General features: G+C 39.3%; 1 protein-coding gene across 8 annotated transcripts in view; it reads left to right on the top strand.

The window, feature by feature from the left end:
* The window catches only part of SPAG9 (sperm associated antigen 9), a 143,813-nt gene that overhangs the window by 32,533 nt on the left and 96,850 nt on the right, over positions 1 to 14,430 (top strand). For 2 of the 8 annotated variants that reach the window (XM_084984841.1, XM_084984840.1), the window contains exon 1: positions 7,948 to 8,028. The exons of the other annotated variants lie outside the window; for them this stretch is intronic. The gene's annotated coding sequence lies outside the window, so the exon portion shown is untranslated. Of the gene's footprint in view, positions 1 to 7,947; positions 8,029 to 14,430 lie in introns of those variants that run through there. 8 annotated transcript variants of the gene reach the window in all.

Here is a 14,430-nt window from a genome sequence, read left to right as displayed (position 1 = left end):
GAGCTATGGGTATAATGAGCCTTCTTTTATTAATGCTTTGGAACTTACTCCCTCTCCTTTGATACCTTGGAATCTTTTTTTCTTTTTCATCTAATTATCTTCCTCTCTCTTCTTTCTGTTTTTCTCTAAGTGAATGTTATATGAAATCTAAGTATATAGCTAAAATTTTTCTTCTAGTCTTTTTTTTAAACCACATTTTAAACATCTGAAAAAAATCGGGGAGAAATAGTTTGACTTTTTCCTTTTTACCGTCTTAGTTTTCCCTCCCTCAGATCTCCAGTATGAATCAAAGCCCCTTATTTTTGGAATTCCTGTGTGACTCGGTTAAGTATCCGGCATCATCACTGCAGTGGCTCAGGTTGCTGCTGTGGCCCAGGAATTTCTATATCCTGTGGATGTGCCCCCTCCCAAAAAAAGCCCCTTATTTATTTATTTGACTTTTTTTTTTTTTTCTTAAGGACTGAGCCTGTGGCAGGCTAGGGGTCAAATCAGAGCTGTAGCCGCCAGCCTAGACCATAACCACAGCGATGGGAGGTCCCAGCTGTCTCTGTGACCTATACCACAGCTCACAGCGATGCCAGATCCTTAACTCACTCAGTGAGGCCAGGGATCGAATCCACGTCCTCATGGGTACTAGTCAGGTTCCTTATCCGATGAGCCATGACGGGAACTCCCCTTACTATTTTTAAAGAGGTAGTAGTAGGAGGTAATCTTTAAGTACCATCAGTTCCCTATTCTACTGGAAAACCAGGACTAGGAATATATTTTTTGGAAAGGTGAAAACAGGAGTTCCCACTGTGGTGCAGTGGATTAAGAATCCGACTGCAGCAGCTTGGGTTGCTGTGGAGGTGCAGGTTCAATCTCTGACCCATTTCAATGTGTTAAAGCATCCAGTGTTGCTGCAGCTGTGATGGAGGTTGAAGCTGTGGCTTGGATTCAGTCCCTGGCCCAGAAATTTCCATATGCAATGGGTGTGGCCATAAATTTGTTTTTAAAAGGGTGAAAACAAATTTAAGTGTATTTATGTCAGAAGATATTAGTTATAAATAATAGAAAACAGAATATCTGGACTATTTAATCTTAATTATACTAGTTTGTTTTTTAAAGACTATAATGATTTTTATTAGTTACTGTAACCCAACATCTATTTAACTTTTTAAATGTTTAGAGTCTTTAAGATTGTCAAATTCTGATTGATTGACATGTTTTAGAGCATATATCCCCTTTAAAAAGTAGCCACAATGAAAGTGCCAGTTCTGCTTTGAGACTTACTTCCTATGTTAAAAGGGGAATTTTTGGTTGTAGTTACTTGCTATTTGAGAAGCAAGAAAAAGTCAAGAATTAAGAACTGAATTAAAGGACACATTGCTTTTGATAGAATCTATTAGGTTGTTGTGGTATGCTTTAAAAATATTTGGGAATATGAAAATTTAGTTATTTTATGGTTATATTTGATTTTGGAGATTTCTGGTTGCTCTCTTTTCAAAATTTGAACTACATAAGAACTATGTAGGCTTTTCCAAATGAATAAAGCATTTTTTAAAAGACCACATATTATTCACATCTTGTGAAACTTAAGGAAGAATCTGAAATATATATATGTGGGAGTTCCCTTTGTGGCTCAGTGGTTAACAAATTCGACTAGGAACCATGAGGTTGCGGGTTCGATCCCTGGCCTCGCTGGGTGGGTTAAGGATCCGGCGTTGCCGCGAGCTGTGGTGTAGGTCACAGACCCGACTCAGATCTGGCATGGCTGTGGCTGTGGCGTAGGCCAGCGGCTATAGCTCTGATTAGACCCCTCACCTGGGAACTGCCATATGCCGCGGGTAAAGCCCTAGAATAGGCAAAAAGACCAAAAAAAAAAAAAAAAAAGAAAAGAAAAGAAAAGAAATATATGTGAAGTGGAGTAAGGAGGTTTGGGATTAAGAAAGCCCTGTTGGAACCAAAAAGAAAACAAAAAGACAGCTTACAGAATGGGAGAAAATAGTTTCAAATGATGCAACAGACAAGGGCTTAACCTCTAGAATATATAAGCAATTTATACAACCCAACAGCAAAAAAGCCAATCAATCAATGGAAAAATGGGCAAAAGACCTGAATAGACTGTTCTCCAAGGAAGATATACAGATGGCCAGCAAACACCTGAAAAAATGCTCAACATCGCTGATTATAAGAGAAATGCAAATCAAAACTACCATGAGATACCACCTCACACCAGTCAGAATGGCCATCATTAATAAATCCACAAATAACAAGTGCTGGAGGGGTTGTGGAGAAAAGGGAACCCTCCTGCACTGTTGGTGGGAATGTAAACTGGTACAGCCACTGTGGAGAACAGTTTGGAGATACCTTAGAAATCTATACATAGAACTTCCATATGACCCCGCAATCCCACTCTTGGGCATCTATCCAGACAAAACTCTACTTAAAAGACACACATGCACCCGCATGTTCATTGCAGCCCTATTCACAATAGCCAGGACATGGAAACAACCCAAATGTCCATCAACAGATGATTGGATTCGGAAGATATGGTATATATACACAATGGAATACTACTCAGCCATAAAAAAAGAATGCCATAATGCCATTTGCAGCCACATGGATGGAACTAGAGACTCTCATACTGAGTGAAATGAGCCAGAAAGACAAAGACAAATACCATATGATATCACTTATAACTGGAATCTAATATCCAGCACAAATGAACATCTCCACAGAAAAGAAAATCATGGACTTGGAAAATAGCCTTGTGACTGCCTGATGGGAGAGGGAGGGAATGGGAGGGATCGGGAGCTTGGGGTTATCAGACACAACTTGGAATAGATTTACAAGGAGATCCTGCTGAATAGCATTGAGAACTATGTCTAGATACTCATATTGCAACAGAACAAAGGGTGGGGGAAAAAATGTATGTATACATGTAACTTGATAACTTGATTCCCATGCTGTACAGCGGGGGGGGGGGGGGCGGGGGGAGGGAGAGAAAGCCCTGTTGGAGTTCCTGTTGTGGCTCGGTGGTTAACGAATCTGACTAGGAACCATGAGGTTGCGGGTTCGATCCCTGCCCTTGCTCATTGGGTTAAGGATCTGGCGTTGCTGTGAGCTGTGGTGTAGGTTGCAGACATGGCTCGGATCCCTCATTGCTGTGGCTGTGGTGTAGGCCGGCAGCTATGGCTCCGATTCGACCCCTTACCTGGGAACCTCCATATGCTGCAGAAGCGGCCCAAGAAATGGCAAAAAGACAAAAAAAGAAAACCAAAAACAAACAAACAAAAAGAAAACCCTGTTGTACTTTTCTTCTACATTAGGTATCTGCAGTCAACCTTACCATTCATAGTATGGTAGTAATGTTTTCTTTGTTAGAAAATACTTTTTATATTTTTTTCTTTTTCTTCTCTCCCCTTCTCTTTTTTTTTTGGCTGCACCCATGGCATACAAAAGTTCCCAGGCCAAGGATCCAACCTGGGCCCAGCAGTGACCTGAGTCACAGCAGTGACAGCGCCAGATTCTTAACCTTGCTAGACCACTGGGGAACCCTGATTTCTGTGTGTGTATTGATTAGTTCTATTCTTGTAAGCTAAATACATCTTAATTCTTTTTTTTTAAGTACATCTTAATTCTAAGGCAAGTAAATATAGACATTTTAATATGTTAAAAGTGTTAAACTACTGTTGTCTTCTTAGCATCCAGCCTCTAGGTATGGTTTTGGCACAGAAGAACTGTCAATGAAATGATAGTTTTTTTGGGGAAAAAGGTTATGTGTATGACCTTCTCATCTTTTCCATATGGATCATGCTTTTATATCACTGCAGTTAGAGTGTATGTATAGCTTTGTATCTTTTCCTTAAAATTATCATAAATATTTTCCTTATTGTATATAATCTTTATTGTTTTTTAAATGTGTGCCTACACCCATCATCCAGAAGCTGTGCTATCTATTAACAATTCTTGTTTTCTCTGGGGAGCTGTGCCTTTAGCTCTAATAAGAATTATTTAATGGCTACTTTGATTTTTTTAGTTTAGCTACTCAGAAACTCAGAACAAACTTTTAATGAAGTAAAGAACTGGTTTGGGCCTTACTTGGGTGGCATATTTAAATTTTTTTCCCTTGATCTGCATTTTACACATAGATAGTGAATTGTTATGTGTTTTGTAAGCAATCTCAAATCCTTTGTAGAATAGAGGAATGCATCAGGGTAAAAATAAATAGAGATGAATTAAAAAAAAAAAACTTAAAAAAACTGCTAGGAGTTCCTGTTGTGGCTCAGCAGAAAGGAACCCGATTAGTATCCATGAAGATGCAGGTTCAATCCCTGCATCAGCTCAGTAGGTTAAGGATCCAGCATGCTGTGAGCTATGGTATAGGCTAGCAGACGTTGCTCAGATCTGGTGTTGCTGTAGCTGTGGTGTAGGCTGGCAGCTGTAGCTCTGATTCGACCCCTAGTGTGGAAACTTCCATATGCCACAAGTATGGCCCTCAAAAGCAAAACAAGCAAACAAGCAAAACACTTCTGTTAGTCGGTTGGACTTTTTTCCAGTGTAGCAAATCATATTATAGTGAATATTTTTTCATACTATGGATTTCCCTCTTTTGGTACTATTCTTTCGGTATATTTACAGAAGTAGGTCAAGGAATATGAATACTTTAATGGTTTTTGTTATTTGTGTTTGGCCATTTTTAATGTGAACAGAATTGGAGAAGTAAGGAGAGTTAGTAGTAAATTCCATTTTAGTTATCTTAAGAATTTGAATCATCCTTTACAATGTATTAGCACCAGAGTTGATAGAGAACCATTATTATTTGATTCTCTCTCAGAAAGATTCCATTGCCCTCAAGTTACTTGAGTTTATAAGAGAAGATCTCATCCTTGAATTGTGGAGAAGATGGCAAGATATAGATGGTAGTGATTTTAAGCTACTTAAATAGTCTCTGAATCTGCCTTTTCTTCCTTTGAATGAAAATCCATTTTCAAAATTAATTACAATAATTAATCTATTTATGGCCTTGTCTGCTGCATGTAGAAGTTCCTGGGCCAGGGACTGAACCTGAGCCACAGCAGTAACCCAAGTCACAGCAGTGACAATGCCAAGTCCCTAATTGCTGTGCCACCAGAGAAGTGCAAAAATCCATTAAAAAAATAAGGAAAAACACATATATTTTTGGAAAAGATGTGCTTGTTATTCTTAATAAACTAGATTAAGAATACATAAGAGAAACAGAGTGGTAGCTTTCTATGATGCACAGGTGTATGTTACAAGAATTCCATCATGCACAGGAGCCTCAGGTTTAAGGCCTCAGTGTTAGGCCAAAAAAAAAAAAAAAAAAAAAAAGGCATGATAAGGTTTTACTTTAAAATTTAAAATGTCACTTGTCATAAAGAACAGTGTAATAGAAATTGTCTTTAATAAATCATAATCTAAGTTCCCCTCATTTTTCTTCCATTAAGATACTAGGTGTATGTCTGAAAAATATTTTTGACAACTGAAAATATTTGTAATGGAGCCTTGCATTCTGACTTTTGTACCCTTCCCTTCTCCCATATAGTATTCATTTGCTTTTTAAATTTAGTTTCAAGATTTTAGTCTAATAAAATACCATCAAGCCTTTATCTCGGAACACTTATAATTGGAAGGGAAACTCTCTTATTTATTGGTCATAAAAATTAGCATGCCACTAGATGGAAAATATGGGACAGTAGTATAATCAGCAATCAGTGTTTTTAATTTTAAAGGACTAAAGGCTTAAAATATACTTCAGATTTGGGAATTATATACAAGCAAAGACTGTCTTGTAAATGTGATTGATAAATGGAGAATTTTCACAGCACAGAAGAAAATTAGCCTCTTTTAGTTTAACAGGTATAGTTTCATTCCATTAAGTTAATAGTTGAGAGGGACTAAATATATTCTGTCATTGTAAATTATTTAAAAAAATACTTTCAGGGCAATAAAAAGCTTTTATCAGCCTCTTTACTGTACCTTAAAGTTGGCAAAGAATTTTAATATTCTCAGAATTTCAATAATACTGTAATAGGCTACTTCTGTTTTAATCTTATCTTGTCAGTAGGCAATCCCTTTCTATGTTATTTTTAGAATGATGAAAGTAGATAGCTAATGATTTGTATTTTTTTTGAAAGTATATTTCTTAATTAGAACTTTCACAATTATATGTCCTGATTTTAAAAATTCATTTGGGAGTTCCCGTCGTGGCGCAGTGGTTAACGAATCCGACTAGGAACCATGCGGTTGAGGGTTCGGTCCCTGCCCTTGCTCAGTGGGTTAACGATCCGGCGTTGCCGTGAGCTGTGGTGTAGGTTGCAGACGCGGCTCGGATCCCGCGTTGCTGTGGCTCTGGTATAAGCCGGTGGTTACAGCTCCGATTGGACCCCTAGCCTGGGAACCTCCATGTGCCGTGGGAGCGGCCTAAGAAATAGCAAAAAGACCAAAAAAAAAAAAAAAATTTCATTTGGTTGTAGTCTGGTTCTTTGCATTATTAGGAGTAACTGTAAATGGAGTTCTCTTTGTGGCTCAGTGGTTAACCACTGGCATCTATGAGGACGCGGTTCGATCCCTGGCCTCGCTCAGTGGTTTAAGGATCTGCCGTTGCCGTGAGCTGTGCTGTAGGTTGCAGAGGTGGCTCGGATCCCGCGTTGCTGTGGCTCTGGTGAAGGCCGGCGGCTACAGCTCCGATTGGACCCCTATCCTGGGAACCTCTGGGAACCTCTATATGTCATGGGTGCAGCCATGGCATATAGATGTTCCCAGGATAGGGAGCAACAACAAACAAAAAGGACACACAGAAAAAGAATATCTGTATATTTAATAAACTTTAAGGATTTTTTTTTTTTTTGTCTTTGTTGTTGTTGTTATTTCTTGGGCCGCTCCCGCGGCATATGGAGGTTCCCAGGCTAGGGGTCGAATCGGAGCTGTAGCCACCGGCCTATGCCAGAGCCACAGCCACGCGGGATCCGAGCCGCGTCTGCAACCTACACCACAGCTCACGGCAACGCCGGATCGTTAACCCACTGAGCAAGGGCAGGGACCGAACCCGCAACCTCATGGTTCCTAGTCGGATTCGTTAACCACTGCGCCACGATGGGAACTCCCAACTTTAAGGATTTTTTTAGAGCCTTTATATGAGAGGGAAGGCAGACAATTAAGCACATGATAATTTATGCAAACACTAATATTTTATTACTTCTGCTTCATTAAGTGATATCTATGTGGTCTTCAGATCTCTTTTTGTTTTATTATCTATATCTGGACTATTTCATTTCTGTAGTCTAGTGTTGTCTATTGAGAACCTCAAGGTTGTAAGTTTGTAATTAATATCTAGAACTAAAGGTTTCATGGAAAATTTTATGAGTGAGAGTTAAAGGGTTGTTGTTGATTTCACTTAGAACTAGAATAAACATGAATGATTTGGTTATTCTTCAAACATAAAGAAATGAGTAAGGAAGATACCAAGTTGTTTTTCTGTATTTGGGAGATTAAATCAGAGAAAATGAATTTGTTGGTTTTGGTTGATCATGAGGAAGTATTCCTTGACCATGAAGGTGACATATATGTATGTGCTGAGGGAAAGCGTGGACTCTCCCTACATTGAGACTTTAGGTGGCATATACCATCTGTTTGAAAATCTTTGAAGTTTAGGGACATGGTGAAGGACTTGGCAGAATAGAGGTTTTTGTTGTTTTGATGTGGTTGTCTGTGATTTGTTTGCTCTTAAGTGAGCGTTTGATTCTTGCTTACCTGTTGAGACTTCTGATGCTAAATTGTTCAAGGAAAGCCTCTGAGAGACCAATGTCAATCTTCTGAGGCCAAGTAACAGCTGGATTATCTGCCTTCCTTGAATAGTAAGAACTGATGATTCCTTTTGAGAAGGCTAATAATGAGTTGTATATGGCATTCTAGCAGGTCTGTTTCTCTTTCTTCCCCCCATAGGCCTATCAGCAATCTGATGGGGCAGAAGACAACAGAGATGGAAGGTGTTCCAAACTTGGCAAAGGCCATCAATCTAAGGAGGTAAGCTCTGATTTTGAGCAGGTAGAGCAGGTGGCTCATCCTGCCTTAATCATACCCTCTTGCTCTTTGGAAAGATGAATGCAAAAGAGCATTTAAAACAAGGCTGAAGTATCTTCATTAGCTATTAGAGTGGGAACATTTCGAATTAGTCTTTTGATTCTTCTTTTATCTTGCCCCTCCACTCTTTTTCTTTTTTAATGCCTTGATTTGATTTTTTTCCCCCTAGAATATTATAGCAGGTTAAAAAAAATGGCAGGTTAGTTATCTGTTGTTTTGGGATAGGAAGGATGAACAGAATCTTGTTTATTTCAAGTTAGTCTCAGGTTGTGGCTAGTTTGAGTAAAATTAAATGATTTTAGAATTTTCCCTGAGATTATTTTGAGGTTTGTGTTCACATGGGAACCATAAAACAAGAAATGATCTTTCCTTATCTAAACATTTTGGTATCATACAACAGTATAGATGTAAGTTAACTTTATGATATTTGATGTTTTCGGGGATGTCTATCATCTTTGCCCAGTTGGGCCATTCTTTTCCCGCTTTCCCTTCCCTTCTACTTCCCTTTTCTTTTCCCCTGACTGATTAGTGGCATTCAGGACTTTGAAGATACAGCTCTTCCCAGCATTTAAAGGTACTTTTCAGTTAAAACACTGTATCATCTCATGTGACTTACTTAGGTCTTAAGAAAACTGAATCCATTGACTACGTTGTTGTACTGATGTAAGTACAAGAGTGCTAAGTTCTGAATTTGTATTATATGATCTTGGTGGTTAACTCATATATGAGTTAAAATATAATACTAATATTATAAAAATATAATACTAATATTTAGAATCACAGTGTAGATAAGAAAACATGAAATATGGGAAGTCATAGTTTCTGTCGAGGTACTTGCAGGAGGTATTGGAGGTATTGGAGGTTGGAGAAAATAATTGCCAAAATAACATTCAGAAAATCATCCAGAATAACAAAGGCCTAAACTATTAAGCATCATGAGGTAACACACCTTTGATAATTTAGGATGACTTTTAAGTGTTTTTAAATGCATGTTTATTATGCTAATGTATGAGTAAGGTAAAGCTTATTGCTGTAGCAGATAAGCCACGAAAACATGTATAGTGACTCAAATATTGTATGTTATTTCTTGTTCATGTGAAGTTTATATTAGATGTTTCTGATGCATGAGTGGCTCCCTTGGAGACACATATCCCCTTTCCAGCTTTCCTCCGAGTTTCTTATACTCACCTACATTGAGGTGGAGGAAGAGGACAGAGAATGGAGGATTGCGTGTGGAAGTTTTGTGATTTTTGGGGCTGCACCCATAACATATGGAAGTTCCCAGGCTAGGGGTTAAATTGGAGCTACAGCTGCCAGCCACAGCCATGGCCACAGGCCACTCAGGATCCAGGCCACGTCTGCCACCTACACCACAGCTCAAGGCAGTGCTGGATCCTTTACCAGGATTTTCCCTTACCTTTTTCCTTTACCAGGATGAAACCAGTATCCTTATGGATACTAGTCAGATTCATTTCCACTGAGCCACAACAGGAACCCCCATGTGGAAGGCCTTTAATTGGGCCAGGCCTAGGAGTAGCGCACATAACTTTTGCTTCTCCTTCACTCAATCAGAAACTCACTTACAGAGACTGGGATATGTAGTCTAGCTATGTGTCCCAGGAAGAAGAGAAACTGCTTTAGTATATCTGGCCAGTCTTTGCCCCAGCCTAACAGCCTACTAAGATTGTACATGGTTTTCCACAGTGTTGAGGCAAGGTACTTAAAACTTAGCAACCATCTGCCTATTCTTTCTACTGCGAATACTCTGAGGAAGAGAAGGTCAGAAAACTTCAATGAAAATATAGCATTCATGATTTGTATTCTTATCTGATTTTAAAAATAACTATAGGATTACTCTGGTTAATTGTTACTATTGCTTTAAATCTCTTCACCGAAAGAGTTCCCACTGTGGTACAGTGGGTTAAGAATCCAACTGCAGTGGCTTGGGTCACTGTGGAGGCACGACTTTGATTCCTAGCCCCATGAACTGGGTTAAAGGATCTGGCGATGAAGCTGCATCTGCTGTGGCGAAAGTGGCAGCTGCATTTTGGATTCAGTCCCTGGCCCAGGAACTTCCATATGCTGTAGATGTGGCTATTAAAAAAAAAAAAACAAAAAAAAAACTTAACTGAATGTTCACTTGTTCAACAGACATTTACTGAGTGTTGAGATTTTGTTTTTGTTCCCTTGACTTCCTGACTTTTCCTTTAAAAAATAGGTTAGTATTAAATTGAGATGTAATTTTCTGATGCTTATATTAGGGATAGGCTTTTCTTCTCTTTTTTTTTCTTTTTAAGGCTGCACCTGCAGAATATGGAAGTTCCTGGGATAGGGGTTGCTGGATCCCCAACCCAGTGAGAAAGGCCAGGGATCAAACATGCATCCTCACAGACACTATGTTGGGTTCTTAACCCACTGAGCCACAATGTGAACTCCAGGGATAGGCTTTGAATGATAACTCTGCTCCTTTAAAAAATGTAATTTAGAGGAGTTCCCGTTGTGGCGCAGTGGTTAACGAATCCGACTAGGAACCATGAGGTTGCGGGTTCGGTCCCTGGCCTTGCTCAGTGGGTTAACAATACGGCGTTGCTGTGAGCTGCAGTGTAGGTTGCAGACGAGGCTCGGATCCCGCATTGCTGTGGCTGTGGTGTAGGCAGGTGGCTACAGCTCCGATTCGACCCCTAGCCTGGGAACCTCCATATGCCGTGGGAGCGGCCCAAGAAATAGCAAAAAGACAAAAAAAAAAGACAAAAAAAAAAAAAAAAGAATGTAATTTAGATACCATAAAATCCACCATTTTAGGGTAGAAAATTCAGTGGTATTTAGTATTTTAATAAAGTTGTACAACCATCACCACTATCTAATTCCAGAACATTTTCATCATTCTAAAAAGAAATATCATACTTGTTAGCACTCATTCCTCATTCCTCCTGGCTTTCCCCTAGCTCTTGGCAACTGCAAATCTTTCTGTCTCTATGGATTTGCCTATTCTGGACATTTCATATAAATGAAATTTTATAATATATGTTCTTTTGTGACTGGCTTCTTTCATTTGGTGTAAGGTTCATCCATGTTTTAGCATGTGTCAGTACTTCATTCCTTTTAAAGTTGAATAATATTCCATTATGTGGATAATACTATATTTTGTCACCCCTCATCTTTAATTGCTAATATCCTGATAGTCTCATAACTAGAAACAGTCAGAACTCTCCCTTGGCTGTCTGAAAGCCTACATAGTTTTCTAGAGTTGAGTATAATGAATAACCACTTTCAGAAGATATCCTTTGGATTTTTCTTTTCTTTTTTTTTGTCTTTTGTCGTTTTAGGAATGTACCTGAGGCATATGGAGGTTCCCAGGCTAGGGGTCTAATCAGAGCTGTTGCTGCAGGCCTATGCCAGAACCACAGCAAGGCCAGATCCGAGCCACGTCTGTGACCTACACCACAGCTCACGGCAATGCCGGATCCTTAACCCACCCAGTGAGGCCAGGGATTGTACCTGCAACCTCATGGTTCCTAGTCATATTTATTTCCATTGCGCCATGATGGGAACTCCATCCTTTGGGTTTTTCATTGGCATCTTGTCTTGTTTAGTTACTAGTTCATAGGTGGGGAAGTGGACAATTTAGTATTTGAACTATCTTTGAATCATATTCTTTTGAATGTAGTTGTCTACTAGTAGTTGATATGTTAGTGTTCCTATTTTTTTGTTTTGAGTGTTTTTTTTTTTTTTTTCTTTTTTTTTTCAGCTGTACCTGCAGTATGTGGAAGTTTCCGGGGCCAGGAATCGAACCCTTGCCACAGTTGCAGTCTGCCATAGCTGCGGCAACTCAGGATCCTTAGCCTGTTGTACCACACAGGAACTTCCTAGTGTTCTTGTTTTGATTTGTATCATACAACTGGGTGTAACTATACAAAAGAAAAAACTTGTTTACTTTTAATGGGATAGATCATTTAAGGGCCTCAAGTAAATAGACTCTTTAAGTCCTTATACTGGAATGGAGAGGAAGATGGAAGAATATAAATATACTTAGGCTAGAGAAGCTGATTACCATTTCTATAGATTTAAATCTAATTTATGTAGACATTTAACTATAAGAAAATTTGTCTGCTTTTATTAAATTTCTTAAAGTATAATTGACTTAAAAATATTAGTTTTAGGTGTACAGTGTAATGATTTGATACTTTTATATCATCACTGTTAAGTCGTTACCATCTGTCACTATACAGAATTTATTCCCTTTGTTGTAACTACATCTCCATGACTTATTTATTTTGGAAATTTGTATCTCTCTTTTTTTTTCTTTTTAGGGCCACACCCATGGCACATGGAGGTTCCCAGGCTAGGGGTCTAATCAGAGCCACAGCCACTGCCACAGCTACACCACAGCCACAGCAACGCCAGATCCGAGCCTTGTCCATGACCTACACCACAGCTCGCAGCACCACCAGATCCTTAACCCACTGAGCGAGGCCAGGGATCGAATGTGACTCCTCATGGATACTAGTCAGATTTGTTTCCGCTGAGCCATGATGGGGACTCCAGAAATTTGTACCTCTTCATCATGCTTTACCTATTTCCCTCTTCCTCCTACTACCCTCCCTTCTGATAACTAGTAGTTCATTCTGTGTATCTATGATTGTATTTCTGTTTTGTTAAGTTTCTCTTGTTTTTTAGAATCTGTATGTAAATGAGATCATGTGATACTTGCCTTTGTCAGTCTTTTTAACTTAGGTTCATCCATGTTATCACAAATGGCAAGATTTCATTCTTTTTATGGCTGAGCCTTTTCTCCATATCCTTTCAGACACTTATTTCTATTGCTTTTGATAATAGCCATTCTGACAGGTGTAAGGTGATGTTTCGTTGTGGTTTTGATGTGCATTTCTCTGATGATTAGTGATGTTGAGCATCTTTTCATGTGCCTGTTGACTATCAGTAAGTCTTCTTTGGAAAAATGTCTTTTCAGGGCCTGCCTGTGCTTGCTTTTTTTTCTTTTTTTTCCTTGGTTGTTTTAGGGCCTCACCTGGCACATGGAAGTTCCCAGGCTAGGGGTCGAAGTGAAACCACAGCTGCCGGCCTACACCACAGCCACATCAACATGGGATCTGAGCTGAGTCTGAGACCAACACCACAGCTCACAGCAATGCCAGAACCCCAACTCACTGAGCGAGGCCAGGGATCAAACCCGCATCCTCAGGGATACCAGTCCAGTTTGTTAACTGCTGAGCCACGATGGGAACTCTTGTGCTTATTTTTTAATTAGGTCATTTGGTTTTTTGATAATTGAGTTAAATGAGTTCTTTATGTATTTTTTTTTAACTATTTTATTTTTTGCTTTATTGGGACGTACCCATGACATGTGGAAATTCACAGGCTGGGGGTTGAATCAGAGCTGTAGCCTCCAGCCTATGCCACAGCCACAGCAATGCCGGATCATTAACCCACTGATAAAGCCAGGGATTGAATCTGCAACCTCATGGTTCCTGGTTGGATTTGTTTCCGCTTTGCCACGACGGGAACTCCCTTTTTTTTTTTTTTAATGTTAATTTAATTAATTTATTTTTTCATATATTTTGGATATTAACCTTTTATCCAACATATCATTTGCATACATCTTCTCCCATTCAGTAGCTAGCTAGCGTTTTTGTTTTATTGATGGTTTCCATCACTGTGCAAAAGCTTTTTAGTTTGATGTTTCTCCATTTATTTATTTGTGCTTTTGTTGCCATTGTTTGAGGAGATCCAAAAAAATTACAAATGTGAAAGCATACTACCTTAGTTGTCTGCTGGGAGCTTTATGGTTTAAAGTGTTTAATCCATTTTGAGTTTATTTTTGTATATGATGTAAGAAAATGGTCTAGATCCATTGTTTTGCATGTGGCTCTCTTATTTTCCTAGCATAATTTATTGAAGAGACTTTTTTTTTTTTTTTTTTTTTGTCTTTTTGCCATTTTTTGGGCTGCTCCCGTGGCATGTGGGAGGTTCCCAGGCTAGGGGGTCTAATCGGAACTGTAGCTGCCAGTGTATGTCAGAGCCACAGCAACATGGGATCCGAGCCACGTCTGCGACCCTCACCACAACTCACGGCAACGCCGGATCGTTAACCCACTGAGCAAGGCCAGAGATCGAACCCACATGGTTCCTAGTGGTTCCTCATGGTTCCTAGTCGGATTCGTTGACCACTTCGCCACGACGGGAACTCCCGGAGACTTCATTTTCCCCATTGTATATCCTTGTCTCCTTTGTCATAGGTTAATATAAATGTGGGTTCATTTCTGGGTTCTCTCTTCTGTTGATCCATGTGTCTTTTTTTTGCCAGTACCACAACTGTTCTGATTTCTA

Source organism: Sus scrofa, chromosome 12 (assembly GCF_054392235.1).
Source record: "Sus scrofa isolate SSC_HxYL_T2T_F1_AM1 chromosome 12, Sscrofa_HxYL_maternal_Yorkshire_Landrace_v2.0, whole genome shotgun sequence".
NCBI lineage: Eukaryota > Metazoa > Chordata > Mammalia > Artiodactyla > Suidae > Sus > Sus scrofa.
The sequence above is the reverse complement of the archived record's forward strand: the minus strand, read 5'-3'. Positions and strand labels throughout refer to the sequence as shown.